The sequence below is a fragment of the Protopterus annectens genome, chromosome 9.part0 (assembly GCF_019279795.1).
Source record: "Protopterus annectens isolate FY-2018-M chromosome 9.part0, PAN1.0, whole genome shotgun sequence".
Lineage (NCBI taxonomy): Eukaryota > Metazoa > Chordata > Ceratodontiformes > Protopteridae > Protopterus > Protopterus annectens.
Genome location: NC_056743.1, coordinates 598,357,824 through 598,374,652, shown reverse-complemented (window position 1 = coordinate 598,374,652; position 16,829 = coordinate 598,357,824). Strand labels below are relative to the sequence as shown.

The window sequence follows — 16,829 nt, the reverse complement described above, 5'->3', positions numbered from 1 at the left end:
ATAGCCAGAAGGAAAGCTGTTTTCCAGGACAAATATTGCAAATCTGTTGAGGCAGCTGGCTCAAAAGGAGGCAAGGTCAGTTTTTCTAGAATGAAATTGAGATCCCAAGCAGGTATTGTTTGTTTCCCTGTGGGGTTTTATATTCTTAGCCCCTCTGAGGAACTGTCTTAAGAGGGGGTGAGAGAATAAAGGTGGATCAGTGTTGTATTCTGCAGAAATGGCTGAGGCATGAATTTTGATGGAGGAGAATGAAATCCACTGCTTAGCAGCTTAGCTAGATACTGTAATATCTGCAGTAAATTCAGATTTCCAGGATTCTGGCCCTTTTTCTCATTCCAGGCACAAAACTGTTTCCATTTTGCGGAGTAAGCTTTTCTAGTAGACGGCCTTCTGGCCTCCAAAATGACATCCTGCACCTCCTTGGAGAGTAGGGTCTGTTGTGATGTTAAGGAATCTTCCATGCGGCCAGATTGAGTGTTTTCAGCTGACTGTGAAGAGTTTTGAAGCTGTGCTGAGTCAGAAGAAGAGGCATCAGAAGCAGGGTCCATGGTGGGGAATGCGTCAGGCTCCTCAGGAGTGGGTACCAGTGTTGTCTTGGCCAGTCTGCAGCAATGATAATCATCTTCGGTCGGTATGCTATGGTTTTTAATAGAACTTTGGGCAGCAGAGGAAGAGGTGGGAAGGCATAAACTGTCATTGTTGTCCAACTGAAAGAGAGCGTCCACTCTCCAGGCCTTTGGATGAAAAATCCTTGAGCAGAATTTTGTCAATTGGTGATTTTTGTGGGAGGCAAAGAGATCTATGTCTGGCCTTCCCCATGCTTGAATTATCTCTGTAAAAACTTGAGGATGCAACTTCCATTCGTGTGGATCTGTCATATTTCCGCTTAGGTTGTCTGCCAGCGTGTTTTCCTTGCCTGGCAAGTAATGTGCTTGAAGTTCGATTTGTAAGTCCAGAGCCATGTTCCAAAGTGACATGGCCAGCCTGCATAGGGGGTATGAATGGGTTCCTCCCCGTTTGTTTATGTACCACATTACTGTGGTGTTGTCTGTCCTTATCAATAGTTGACCTGGATACAGAAGGCCTTTGAAAGCTATAATAGCATTTATTACTGCTAGCATTTCCTTCTGATTGATGTGAAGGTGCTTTTCTTTTTGGGACCATTTGCCCTGAATGCACCGATCTTTCATGTGCGCCCCCCCAGGCATAGTCCGAGGCGTCTGTTGTGATGACTTGATTTGCTTGAGGCTTGTTGAATGGGAGACCTGTTTGTTTGGCATGCTTGAGCCCACCACAGAAATTCCTTTTGAAGACATGGAATTAGTGGTATTATTGTTTCCAAACTGTGGCTGTGTTGAGACCATAGGTTTTTCAGGTAACATTGAAGTTTCCTCATATGCAGCTTTGCACATGGGATTAGTAGGATGCAAGATGCCATGAATCCCAGAGCCTGCAGGATTTTCCTTGCAGTCAGCCTGGTGAAATTTGCTAGTGTTCTGAAGTATTGAGTTAGTTGCCCCTGCTTCTCTGGCGTGAGGTAGGCCATCTGGGTGTTTGTGTCCAAGTTGGCACCCAGGAAAATTATTTTCCAAGAGGGTATTAGCCTTGATTTCTTTTTGTTGACTGTGTATCCCAGAGTATTCAACAACATTATTACATAAGCCAGATGTTTCAGAAGTATGTGCTTGCTGTCCGCTTGGATCAGGCAATCGTCCAAACAGGGGTATATTTGTATCCCTTGAAGTCTGCAGTAGGCAATTACTGATGCCAGGCATTTCGTGAATACTCTGGGCGCAGTACATAAACCAAAGGGAAATGCAGAGAATTGATAATGGGTTGAACCTGCAAGAAATCGGAGGTATCTTCTGCAATTTTGTCTGATTGGGACATGCAGGTATGCCTCCTTGAGGTCCAATGTTACCAGCCAAGACTCCTTGCCCAGCATGGAAAGAAGCTGCTGTAAAGTGAGCATCTTGAATTTTGGTACGAGTAAAAATGTGTTTAGGATGGATAGGTCCAAAATAGGTCTCCAATCTTTTCCCTTCCTTGGTACCAGGAATAGTCTGGAATAAAAACCTTGACCTTGTTCGTGAGTAGGTACCTCTTGAATAGCTTTCATGTCCATGAGATCTGAAATTTGTCTTTGTGCCTCTGCCCTTTGATTGTGTGGCAGGTTTGGCATGCCTCTCGTTTTTGGAAGGGTGTAAAAATGGAATCTGTAGCCTATGTTTATAATGTCCAGGATCCATTTGTCTTGTGACAATATGCCAATTTTTTTGAAAATAATGCCAGCTTTCCGCCTAAGGGTGCTACCATTTGAGCCTTGCTTGGCTTGCAAAGGGTAAAGTCATTGGGTTTGCTTTCTGAATGGCTGCGAACTATCCTCACCACCTCTGTGTAGGAGCTTGCCATTGTCTGCCTCTAAACTATCCTTGGGATTGCCCTCTGCCCCTCGGGTGCCTGTATCTACCTCTTTGGGGTCTGTCCGTGGCTGGAAAGGACCAATTTTTGGAAGGCCAATTTCTACTGAAACGTGGGGGTTGTACCTGTAGAAAATCTTTCACCGTTTGCATTGATTTAGCCTTTTCCTCCATTTTCTTTAACACCTCCTCAGCATTAGCACCAAATAATACATCCTTTTGTAGAAGGGTATCTAGTAATTTAGCTTTGACATGATCTGGTAAAGTTTGTTCCTTGAGCCAGGCATGTCTACGTATGACTGATCCTGTAACAGCAGCTCTACATGAGGCCTAGAGCATCAAAACCACATTGCAAGGTATGTTTACCCACTTGTTCTGCACTATGCATCAAATCCTGCAACTCCTTCAAGTCTGGTTGTTCAGGTTGTGACATTTTACTTCTCAGTTGTGATAACAGAAACTGTTGGTACTTTAGCATATGGAACTGGCAGTTTAATGCCCTCATTGTTAAGGTGGCCGAGGTATATACCTTTTTCCCCCACCTTTCTAAGGATCTGGAATCTCTCTCGGAAAGTAATGGATTTTTAGCAGTGGAGGCCTTAATTCCCTTGGGGCCCTGTGAGATGGTTTCTGGGTCAGCCGCATGGCTTTTGTATAGAAATTGGTGTGAGTCAGAAACCCGGTAGTACCTGTCAGGCCTGACTGGGGTGGAGGTAAAGAATCCGGGTTAAGGCAGGCCTCCGAGTACACATCATCTAGTATGTCCAAGACAGGAGGTATAGTCAGAGGCCTGTGCTGAGGTAGCAAGAGAAATTCCCTAAGCCTTTTCTTGGAATCTGAGTACTCTTGGCCTTCCCAGTGGAAGTGTTCCCTTAAGGTATGCAAGGTTTCCCCAAATGAGTAATCCTCTGGGGGGGGATACAGAGGGAATGGACTCCTCTGCATCAGAATCTTCAAAAGGGGAGTAAGAAAGTTCCTGTTCATCAGAGTGTTCTGATATAATGGAGGCCTGATCAGAGGAGGGGGATTCTTCCTCCACTCTGGGCCTTTTGTCTGGGGGGGGTTGAGAACCCCTGATATGAGTAATTAAATCCTCAGCCATTTTAAGCATCTGTTTTTTAGGCATGGGGCCTGGAGATGGGCCCTGTGTAGCTTGTTTCTTAGAATGCATGGCTGCTTTAGACTAAGTGAAAGCCTTGATGGAAAAAGAAGAGGAAGGTCTGAAGACACCTTGAGAGGAGGCAGACCTGTCTACATTTTGAGATTCACCACCAAGAGTGGCTTTGGTATCTGTAGTCAAGGTGTGGGCCGAGGAGCCTGCGACCTCGGGCACAGAAGACACCGCCAATGAAGTGTCGTTGGTAGTCAGGGGCTGCGTAGGCGCCTCGCTGAGAACCGGACCACCTGTAGTCTGCTTTGGCGTGGTGTCGGTAGAGGCCGCAGACCTAGTGTGTCGGTCCTTATCTTTGCGTTTTTTTACACAAAACTGGAGTCGGAGTATCTGACGACATAATAGTTAATTTTTTTGCCAAAATAATGCTGGGCGAACTCCGCCCGATGCTTAATGGTGCGTTTGTTGAATGTAGCACAAAACCGACAGGCCGAGACGTCGTGGTCTGGGCCTAAACAAGGAATACAGAGGGAATGAAAATCCTTATGCGGCATTTGCTTCCCACATGAAATACAATTATTAACTTTGTCTGACATCGGTCTGAAGCAAGAAAAGTTTCCCCAACTGGGTACTTAGCTTTCAAGAAGACTTTGGTTGCAAAATTTTCGTAATTTCAGGAGCTGGTCGACCGGCACTTGCGAACTGCTTCTGCTTCGGGCACCGTGCGGCAAGAAAGACTGAAGAAAATGGCGTCGGCTGGTTCTTTTATACCTCTGTCGCACTGACGTCAGGGAAGAAGCGACGACAACCGACGCCGGACCTAGACTTTGGAATTCGGCCGACCGAGGACCCGCCTGACGGCAGGAGAACCCATCTGTTATGACTGCAGCTGTATGCACGATGAACATCAAGAAACTCTACAAGCTCTCTTCAATGCAAGGCTTCAGCATCTCCTACAAATATAGATCAGCTGCGGCACAGACAGGGACAAAAAAGTGGACGAGTCGATCTACACTAGCAACAAGCATAACTCTGTTGGTAAAGCAGGATGATGACCTAGAATTTAATCACCACAAAGTCGCATACCATATCCAAGCAAACTATAGGTCCTCCCCCTCTGTATCCTTAGAATGCCATAGCTCATACCTAAACCTACTAGAGACACTCACCACTAAATCAAATACCCTATTCATACAAGACTAACACTCCTCCATAGACTGGGAAACAAATTGCCTCATACTTAGAGACACAAAGATTCCTTGTCTTCAACACAAATACCTTTGACCAGATATTGTGCATGCCCACCAGAGGTTCAAACATATTGGACTTGGTATTCGTCAATATGGTAGAATTTTATATTCCACCCCCCCCCCCCCCAAAATCACATCCTCACTGGTGATGTTGGACCACAAAGCTGTCTTCTTCAAAATGAAAATCAACTCTGTAATCCAGCAAATCCTGTAACAGTTAACTATTCCAAAGCAAACTACATCATATTAAAAGATAGTCTATCAAAATTCAATGCTCCTTCCAACCTAGACTTCATAGCAACCTACGTGGAATTTTTGACAGAAACCAAGTAAATTACTTATAAGATAGAAAATAGCCTCACAGGTCAAAGGCAACTACAACCCCTTTTAGAACTATATCCACACAAGTGTGCTGAGTTGGTAGTAAATAGTGCCACCTTCAATAAGCAAAGCAACATAGTGAATTTGCTGGCTGAAATTCAGCTCAGAACTTACCCCCAAGAAATGCCTACTAGCATCACTAGACCCCACATTAACAAGGAGCAGGTCTGGCTGTGCTCTCCAAGGCCAAAAACAAAGCCTAAAGGGCCACAATAGCATGCAGAGATGCTTCCTAAATATATTGAAACATGACCTATTAGGAATGATTGAGTCACTTTTCAACTCTACCCTCAAAACAGATTTGGTTCCACAAGATTGGAATACTGCAGTGGTTATCCCAGTTCACAAGGCTGGACCAGCAACTGAGCCCAGAAACTACAGATCTATTTCTCTAATATGCCAAACCATGGAATGAATTATCATGGAAATGATCAACAAAGACAAGCAACCTTCAGATACTGGATACCCAGTCTGGCTTCAAGGGAAGGTCATGCCTACTAAACTTAGTGGACTTCTTTGAAAAGGTCACAAGGCAATGGACTGGGGGGACGGGGGCGACTGATGCCAAAGTCACAGATTAAAACTCAATGCCAAGAAATGCATTAGAATCCCTTTTGGGAAAACTGCCACCCAGAATAATTACTGTACCAATACAACACCCCTAAGAGTTGACCCAATAGTCAGAGATCTGGGAACATATGTAGACAGTACGCTTGCCTTTGATTACCATGTAGCCAAGGTAGTAAAGAAAATCATTCTTTGGTGCCCAAATTATAAGTAAGAGGATGGCATCCATGTCCAAGGAAGTCATACTGCCACTTTATTCGGCACTTATCAGACCCATCATTGTGTATAAGGCCCCCTTTGGAATGCACCTGACTAGACATATGAAATAGTTGTAATGCCCACCACAAATATCCCTCATCAGAATTCAGGGTATAAATATAATGTCCTATACGGATTCCGTGCTCTCTCAGTATAATCTGTCTCCAACGGGTTACTGAGAAACACTGACTAAATCTATCCTTGGATCCAGCTCTGAAGGACCTTTCGCACATCCACAAAATGAACAGCATCTGTCTCTTGGAGGATCCCCATGCTCTGGAACAGGGTCCCCCCATTCATGTGAAGCAGAGTCCATACTTAACCCTGCTTAAGCATAACCTTGATCAGTGGATGGGAAATTGGAAATGCACAATGGGTCGGGCCCCATGTCGCTGACGGACAGAAGCAGACAGTAAAGCTCAAACTAACATACCCCCCCCCCATAACCTCTAGAAACCTGCCTAACATACCCTTCATAATAAATGCTCATGATACACAAGGACACAGCTGAGATGGAATGCACAGCTAAGGCTTATAAAAACACTGTTGGTCCTTAGTCTAGTATATACCCATGAACCAATGAATTCTAGAACTTGCACATACAGATTTAGAAACGAAACATCTAGAACTGGTCTCCAAGAAGATACTTTCTTCAGTAATAGAACCTTCTGAAATAGAAGCATTTGCCCCTATGACTTACCAGCACAGGTTCCCTAAGACTCCTAAACTGAGCAAGTGCTGAATAACAAATAAAACTTAGGTTTGATTAGAAGCATGGGAAGGATGCCCCCTGAACTGAAGTGCATGTCCAAGTGCCAAATGCATCCTGAACTACTTTTAGCAACCAAGAATACTAAGCAACCTGTTGCCAAAGGGGAATGTACAGAGCCAGTTTCTGGAACAGATTTTGAGAGAAAGTGGCAGGAGTGTGAGAATAGGGGAAAGAAAGCAGTTATTGTCATTCTGAAGTCGCAGACTGCCCTTTCTAGGAAGATATTTGTGCTTCCCTTTTGCAATCTCATTTTGGTTCTCATTTGGTTTGAGAAGAAAGGGATTTATTTTCTTCTTAGATAGGAAGAAAGATCGGAGAAATTTGTAAATGGGGCTCTTAAAAATCTTGCAAACTCCCTGCATTCATTTCCCTTCTCTTGTCAAATTGTTTAAGGACATGACTAGCACATGGGCCAAATAAAACCTTTAAATACCAAGATGTAAGCATATATACAACCAAATAACCAAAAATATACCAAATATACACTGAAAAGGGCCGCAGCTCACTGCAAATGCTTACTTTCAAAAAAATCACTTTTAATGGAAAACAAAAACGAATCCCTGAGGGTTAAAACTATTTTACACACAGGTTAAGCGCTTTCAACTTCTAACTGCAGACTTCATCAGAACAAGGAAATGTGTGCAACTCTCCCTATATAATACATTTCTAAAAAAGTCCAGATCCAATTGGAATGTTCAATCAACCTTCTCATGAATAAAACATAACCTTATAAATATTCATTAATTCTGCTCATTCATCCTAAACAGTTTTGTATTACTCCCTGTAAAAATACAGTTTCTAAGTGCGCCTATAAGACAATCACATATACTTATGTATATCACATTTAGGTATAAAAACACATTATACAGCATATAGAAATGTTAATTTGTTCTGTGGTAAAAAATGTACTTCTTTACAACACAATACTACACTTTTGATTTATAATATAAAAACACAGTTATAAAAAAAACATTTATGGCATATAAAAATGTTCATTTGTGCTGCGATAAAAAATATGCACATCTTTAACAGTCAACATTGCACTTTATTTAAACATTGTATCCTGACATGTTGCCTCCTTTTATTGTACAGCTTTCATTTTTTATTTTTCTAGTCATTTGTTTCTAACTTTATTCTGTGCGTACATGCACCCTACTACAACATGTCATTCATATCCCTGTATCCAAAATTGGTTTAGTGGGAATATAGTCATTCAACCCAGGTTGTTTAGTTACATTTAACCTGAGTTGCCATTTGACCTCTTTCTGCTAATTTGACCTTAACATTTCCTCCCCTTAAATCCAGCGTTACCTGTTCTAAAATCCCAAATTTGAATACATCATATCTAAGTATGTGTCTACACAAAGCATTGTTTTTATCTTTTTTCCTTATATAGTAGGGTATTACCATATATCCTGTTCCTCAGATCTCTGACAATCTTGCCCACATAATAACTCCGACATGCCATTCACTTAGCCAAGTATATGACATGTTGAGATAAACAACTCCCTTTCTTAAACCTTACTCTAGTGTGGTTAACATCCCCGATACAATTAATTTCTCTTCTATAATCTCCTTACACTGCAGACACTGCCTACATTTTTTGGTGTGCCCGTCTCCAGTGTCACCCTTTATTCTACTTTTCACACTCTCAAACCTATTCTTTAGGTTAGAGCCAGTCTTGTAAACATACATAGGCACTGTACCCACTTTACTGTAAACCAAGCTGCCAATTCTTAGAATGTTCCAGTTTTGTCTCATTTTCTTTATCTCCTCAGCATATGGACTGTACTCCACTACAAAAGCCTTACGGTAGGAATTTTCATTTTTCTCATGTTCTCCCTTGTTTTTCTCCAACCCAATACCAAGAAGTGGTTTGTATTTTCCCCCCATTCTCTCAGTACATATTGAGTGAGATCATCAATTAAATACCTGGGGTAACCCTTTCTCCAAATATTATTATATTCTAACTCTTCATTTCATTGAAATCAGATGTCATTCGCGCAGCTCTTATGCACTGACCCTTAAGGATGCTCTTTTTTTGACTTGTTGGGTGACTAGTATATTCTAAATAGGAGTTGCTAAAGGTTTCTTTTCGATATATTCTGGATTTAAATCCTGCTGTCCCATTTGATACAAAGGTGTCCAAGTATGTTATCCCTGTTGTGCTACTACTATGGGTGAATTTTAAATAACGACTGATGTCATTCAAATGCTTCACAAATGCATCTATTTCACTTGTACCCATCCCACAAAACAAAAATATTCAAAAACCTAGTGTAGTATATACACTTACTAGCATATTTGACTGTCCAAAATAAATTCACTTTCCCAGTCAAACACCATATTTGCATATATGGGGGCACACGCCTCCCCCATGGCTACCCCACTTTTTTGTCTATAGTATTCACCCTCGAACCAGGTGTAATTAAAATCCAGTACAATAGACAAACTCAAATTAAACTAGTCTTTTCCCAAAGTTCATGTACTTCTAAATACTGTTACTAAACCTTCTTTCTAATCCTTCTTCCTTTGGGATGCAGGAGAACAAATCCACCACATCAATGGTTACAAACACTAACCCTTCCTATCAAATTTCCAGTTTTAACCTTCCAAAAAGTCCCATGAGTCTTTCACTATATGTTGCACTCTATCATATATTGGTTTTAACCATCCATCTATTACTTTCCGAAATGGGAATGTCTTAGACCTACTACAGGAAGTAATTGAGTGGCCTGTGGAATTACTAATGACTGTTGCAGAGTCACTCTCCATCGGCTGAGGCAATGACTGAGCCCTTGAGGCTGGCAAGGGCTCTAAGTTACCCTCTCCAGTACAGCAAAAAGTGGACCAGCTGTATCAGGGTAAGTATCCATACTGTGACAGTGGGTTGCTTCATATTGAATAAGGTTTGCCTGAATGAGTTGTCAAAAATCAGAAGCAGCACACTTATGCTGAGTTCACAAAAATACAGTAATACATAAGGAGAACACTAAATTCCTGGCAGAAACACCTTCAAACAAAAAAATCAGCCAGGAAAAAAAAAAGGACAAATAAGTTGTTACACAGTGAACACAAGCACTAACATAACCCATAGTAGTTCCTGCTGTCAAAAAACACTTCCCGACATTAAACTTTCACATAAAATTCAGTTTATACAGGAAGTACATTTTCAGAAGCCAAAGCTTAAACAGCTTTAACAGTAGTCTCTGACAAGGAACTTACAATATAAAAAAAAAACACCCACTAAGTTTGTTAAAGACACAATACCACTAAAAGCTCAAATAAAATGAATAGCATTTTTTACAGGCAACATTCTGTATGGAAGGGATCCCCCACTGGGGACTTATCTGCCAGAAATGAAACTGAAGGTCATCTGTTGCTCCTGTGAAGCCTCTGAGCTTCTTAATCACAAGACAACTTGAAAGTAATGAAGGTTGTCAACTATGACAGCTGATTTTCCCTCCTCTGCCCAATTCACAATACGAGCTTTGGAAACTAGCCAGTTGTGTCTTGAGCAAGAGACAACCCATATAGTCTAATGGCTATTACAGCAGTAGGAAGGACACACAATATATTTACTGTGTGCCACTGGCCATGCAACATGCCAAAAACCTATTAAATCTTGAAATCACTGCTGACAATATGAAAAACCATGAATGCCAAATATAAACAGCTAAGGGAAGTAGCACCTACTTAACAAGTACAACAAAGGGTAGAAGCACAGAGTATTAATTAACTGAAGCAACTATTTATGGCACTAAATACTAAACTACAGCAGTAAAGCCACCAACACTAGTGGCTTGTCACTACACATTTTCCCAATGAGGAAGGGCACTTCCAACAACACAATTCCTCCACTGGGAATTACCTCTGTGCAACTGAAAGGACCTATATATTATAAAGCAGAAGCACTAATAATTGCAGATTTCAGAAGGGGTATGGTACTCTCCATTAGCAATAAGCCACTCAGATTCCATTCAACTCCTCTCCTGGGAATTACTTCGGTAAGATGCCAGTGTACTACACAACCTGATAGAGCAGATGTAACACCAATCATAGCCAATCACTAGGAATTTTCACAATGGGGGCCGGACAGAACTCTCAATAGCAACAAAGCACTTTGATCCCATGTAGTTTATTTCTGTTTAACGTATGAAAAGAAAAGACATCCGAACCACCAGGCTGTAGAAAACATCTTTGATAGAATAAATCATATGTAAGCGCTTTCAAGTTACAATAACCCTTCTTCGGACGAAGTGTTTTAATTAAAGAAGTTTTCTACAGCCTGATGGTTCAGATATCTTTTCACACATTGGCTGCTTGGTTTCTGAACCTTAACTGTGTTCGATTCATCTAGTTTGCATTTCTGTTTAACAGAAGGGACCTACTCATCTCCTACCCTTTACAAGCACAAATATCTGGAGCTAAAGGATGTAAGGAGCAATGAATCAATCACCCAAAGCTTTTGACCATAGTATTAGGATGATAGCTGCACAATGACAAAGATAAATGGTGGGGAAAAAAAAAAAAAAAACACTTGGAAAACCTTTGTCTGAAGACCGACATTTCTTCCATCTCCAAAGCAAATGTGAACGTCAGCTGTTCAGGCTTCCTAACCTCAAGTACCTAATTCAGGTAAAACTTGAGCTGGCAGTGTGCATCCAGGATTGTAGAGAGCTTTCTATTATCTGATTTCCTCTAGGGAGATGAATGGATTAGATCAGGTACAACTCAAAAATCTTTCAGAATTAAATGTACAATGATCTTAACAGGCATCTTTATTAGTCAGATAAAATATTTGCTAAAATACACATAACTGGCAGTAAACGAGTGGATTCAAATAGTGAAAACGTAAGACTGTCAAACATGAATTTTAAATTCCATTGTGGATCTTCAAATTATGACAGGTAAATCAATTTAAGGAACACACAGACCATCTGGAGGTGGGGCAATAATGCTGACCTCTACAATGTTGTGATTAATAGAAACAGCCAACACCTGGACTATGGAGATGGAATTTCAAAATCATACATATGCCGGTGACTGGTCCAGATCACCTGCAAAACTAACACTTCAGCCAAAAAAGGACAACCTTTTCAACTTGGCAGAGAACATTTGCCAAGCTGAAGGTTTCTTGGATGCAAAATGGTTTGAAGCGCTGTTGAGCTCATAAAGCCATGTCTACAGCAACATCCAGACTCCAAGGTGTAGCAAGCTGTTGCTCAAATTATAGAGGACCTTAGGCTGCAACCAGGAAAGTTCACAGTGTAGTCTTCCCTGTTGCAAGGTGGAGACAAGGATTAGCTCTGGTATATACCCTGGTAATTGTAAGAAATAAGGAATTTTCAGAATTATATACATATCTTCCTTGCTACAAAATGGAAATACACCTAGTGCAAATTCACCACTGCCCAGTTCATACAGCAGAAGATAGTGATAAACACATTCTCCAAAAGAGGCAAGTATGTCAAATTTCTTGTGCGACTCACTTCCAGATCTGAATCAAGTACAACTCAAGAATCTGAAAAATTAAGAATGTAGGATCAGGTCAGTAAGTCTCCAAAACTGCCTCACCTGGGATGTGAACTGCTGTAGCAATGACACTTCTATTTACTACAGCCAAGTAGAGTACTGCCTTGCTACATACTGGGTATATGACCACATGCTCCCTTGCTCAAGTTCCAAATGAACTAAGCTCAGACCAAATTAGGAGGACCCCTAGAAGCAGCTTTCCCATTAAACCCTTTACAGCCAGACAACTTGCACATAGCTCCAACCGGTTGATATGAGAAAACTTCATGGGGAATCTTTAAGTCATGGAGTAGACAAGAGACCTCACCGCCTTCCTACTACTGAAAGCAACTATTGTCAGAATCAGCAACACATGTAACTACAACTATGGAAGTACCATTTGGAGACTGGTAAGGAATACTCTTTACTTGAGGACTTATAATCCATGAGCATTTCTTGGCTCAGCAATAACACACCCAAAGCCCACTGCAACACCCTATGCCCAGAAGTTTAAATGGTTCCACGAAAAATCATGCTAACCATCAGGCCCTGTAGCAATTCAGAGAAAAAAAAAGATGAAGGGTGTGACCTGCTTGCCAGCTTCACCCTGCATCCCTGGACTTGATTCTCAATATCTTTTCACATTCTATGCGACTGCACAAGTCACTTCTCAGTGGGACAAATAGTGTCCCTAAAAGGAGGTGCTTATGCCTATTGAATTTACTTGACTAAAAAACATAGGAATTAAGGAGTGTGTGGCATCAAATACTACTGCTGTGTCCCCACAGAGGCTGCCAAATGTACGGCTTTTCTGGGCCTTCATCACCTGTAGGAAGTACCAGCACTGGTGAGTGGCTGACTATATTAACAGAGACAACCCTATAAGATGGACTCTGGGATGACTACACTTTACAGGGGCTCTCCAGGGACTGCAATCCTTGAAGGGACCGCTTCAGATACACCACAAGAAATCATTTGTTCAAGCAGGTGTGTGTAACCAGACAGTGATATACTTTTTACAAAATAAAATCTGCCACACCAAACATCACCACTGAAGAGTTCTGTGTCAGTGGGGGAAATTACTCCCGCCCCCCCCCCCCCGAAAAAAATCACCATTTAGAATCTGAAGCATCATATGAATTAATTAAGTATAGGATAATATAAGAACATTCCAACCAATATGGAATAACGAGGGTGAACTACTCCTGGCCTTGTTCCAGAGAAGGGACAAATTCTATCATTCCTTTGAGAAACAGTCTGAGATGCGTCAAAAGTTTTGCACAGAAAACTTGGTGTCTGAAGACTTTTCTGGGGGAGGACCAAACACCACCAAGATATCACTATCTCTGACCATATCCATAATAAACTGCTGAATCCTCATTCAGACTCCAAGAAAAAGAACTACCTCATTCCCAAGGACAGCCCATGAGTGCAGCAGGACCATGACTCCTGTTTTCTGCAGCTGGTAGTCTATGGCAACTTTGCTGGTATAACCATGCCTATAATGAAGTAATATCAGAGGATGCTCCTTGGCCAGCAAAGTAGAAACTTCTTTTGGGGGAGGAAAGTTGGCTATGCCTAGGAAAATTCAAAGTGGGAAGTGGTGCCTATAGAGTCTGCACAGTGAAGGAGCTGACCGCTTCCTCTTCAAAAAGATCATTTATACTCTAATGAGAAGGCTGGTCTAAGGACACCATTTTCCTGAAAGGGTTTGTACAGCATGGGTAACCACAGCTCTTCCATCATAACCACCACAACCACCAGAGAAGGTTACCATGCACAAGAACAATTGTAGCCTGTGTCCATAACAATAAAACAGTCAGTTACAGAGAATCAGCTGGAAGCCAGTAGTAGATGGTATAAAAACACAGTCCCTCAGCCCAGACCTCAGGGAAGAAGCCACAAAGGACCCTCCTCTACCTGGATTACTGAACCCTGAAGAATGGAAACCTAGGAAGAATACAGCCCTCAGCATGACATATGGAAAAGCAAGAAGTTGCTCCAGGGATCAAGCTAGCAAGAGGATGCACGGATTGAAAAAAGGTATGGATAATACAATCCAGGACTCAATCCACAAGGAAAAAATGAGGGGCTTGCATCCTTTGGGCTTCTTGTCATCAGTTAGAGAGTAACACTTGGGAATTCAACTCTTGCTATTTAAGGATGAGCTCTTCACAGGAGTGCTAGAAGGCAGTTTTTTGTAAAGGATTTGCATCTAGGAAGCTTGATAGAAGTCTGCCCTTCATCTTGTGTCTGATGATGGACCAGTAGACACCTCAGAGGGATAAATAACTCTCCTCTTAATCCCCAAATGAGGAGCTATCAACCACTGCTATTCTGACATTACAGCATATGCCAGGGGTTTCTTTCTGAAGTTAAGGGTGGCCAGGTTGAATAACGGGCATTGCAGTGTTCAATACTGTGCGCTTCCTGGCATAACAAGTGATGCTGGTGTGGGTCTCAACTGACAATATGGCCACTACAAAAAAAAAGAAGTTTTTTTGGAACACGAGAACTTTTCAGAAATGAAAGGCAAGATGGAGTATGGACGTTTTTGAGTACCAGAAAAAAAATGTGGTTTCCAAATGTGGCACTGTCAACATATAATGGCTCAAGGCAGAGGCAACCCAGAATGCATGTTTTCAGACAAAAAAAAGTAATGAAATAGTATGGGAAAAAAAAGGATGAACCCACTGTAAAACTAAGAAGGGTTCCTACTATTAGATCAGCATGCTAGGTCTTTAAACTAGTGACTCTCAGATATTGTCAAGAAATTGCTTCTTAACCTCCGTCCAACAACCACAGCTTTCTGTTCAACATCCTTTCTTGCCGTATCCATTCTACTCACTAGGAATGCACTCCCAAAGTTCTTCCTTGATCTTTAGTCCAAACTGGGGAACTCACTTCTTGCTAACCTTAGCAGCCCTTCTACCATCGGTACCTTTTACTTTGATAAAGTGTTCTAGATACTCGATTCAAAAGCAAACATATGGCCCTTACTCACCTAAAGTCATTTAGGTCCAGTTACTTCCCAGAGTCAACCCAATTCTAAAGGCAGAGTACCAGTTTAATTTTTTTTTATATTTACATAATACCATCCAATGCTAGTACTACATTTTACTCACTCTGGATGACTTCCTGTACTTACACAACACATTTTGCATTTATAACTGGGGCTTTGATTTTAAAACTTAGACAAGCCTTAACTAGGTTAAAGTTCTCTCTCCCATCTCCTCTATCAGTCCTCTATACCACCTAATTCATCTCCTTCACCAAAATAAAAGAACCCCTTACTTCCCTGCCTACTCCATCCTCAAATCTAAATTTATTTTTTGGAGCTCTGTAACAACTGTTTAAATACTCTGCATACATTAATTAACCAAACACCTATGTGGTGTACAATGTTGAACTTATAACGTTCACATATTATATTCCAGAAAATTTTCTGAAAAAAAAAAACTTAAAAAAGCAAAACAAAATCAATACTTTTCTAGAGCAGGACATCCCAAATTAAAATTTTAGTGTCACTTTATTAATAAATTATCTCCCACTCTTAATTCTGCCTATTATAGGATGGTAAGTCACTTAGTTAAAAAGTCAGACCCAAGAAAGCTCTGGATGCCATAAAGACTGTATAATGCTTTACTTTATAATTCTAATTATGTTGTGCATCATTTGAAAGCATATATCTCTGAAACCTGTCACTGTATGAATAATCCAAAACTATACTGCCATTTTCTAATTACGTCTGTAACACTTTCTACACATTTCTCCGTCAAGGTTTTTTGCTAGGGCCTCCACTGAAAATAGGCATCTTGTCCCACTTGGACTTTCTCAGCAAATAAACAGGTTGGGAATGAAAAGTGGCCCTTGTAGTCCAGCAACCTACATGATGCATAAAGAGGTGAAAGCAACAGCTGAATGACCCTCCAACTTCTCTGCTCCTTGCATGGGGGGATCCACTTTCAGCTTTAATAATTCCTTGGAAAGACACGCGTTCCTTGTGTTTGCCTTACTAAAGGCCTACCACTGGACATCAATGTTTGGCAATTTAAGACACAGGAGGTAGACTTAACAGATGAACCCACAAAAGTCCGTTTCTCACATGAGTACTTATACAGGATTCAGCAGAGGCCACTCTTGCTCAAGGACTGCAAACTAAGAATCATGTCAAACAAAATAGTTAAGTTCACTTATGACCATGCAAATGCAAAAAATACATAGATAAGATTAAGTTTTAAAAACATAGATGAAGTAATCTCAACTGTTGAGATTTATCTAACAGAAAGGAAATAAATGGATGGAAGGTACAGAGCAAAACCACACATGCGACTGCATACAAGTGTGCAATGATGGCATAAAGTGAACTAATATGAAGAAAAGGGGGTGTGGTCAAGTCAGTCCTAGCAACTAAAGGTAAAGATATACACAGTGTACAATGCTTGAATACTAAGATGCATGTAGTTACAAACATGTTAGATTTGCCTAAAGTACTTACAAATCAAACTCATGGGACCAAAGTTAAGATCTCCAATAGCCTATTAAAACTATTACCT

At 41.1% G+C, this 16,829-nt stretch overlaps 1 protein-coding gene across 1 annotated transcript in view; it reads right to left on the bottom strand.

The window, feature by feature from the left end:
* The window catches only part of CDCA2 (cell division cycle associated 2), a 1,716,206-nt gene that overhangs the window by 559,812 nt on the left and 1,139,565 nt on the right, over positions 1-16,829 (bottom strand). The window lies entirely within an intron of this gene.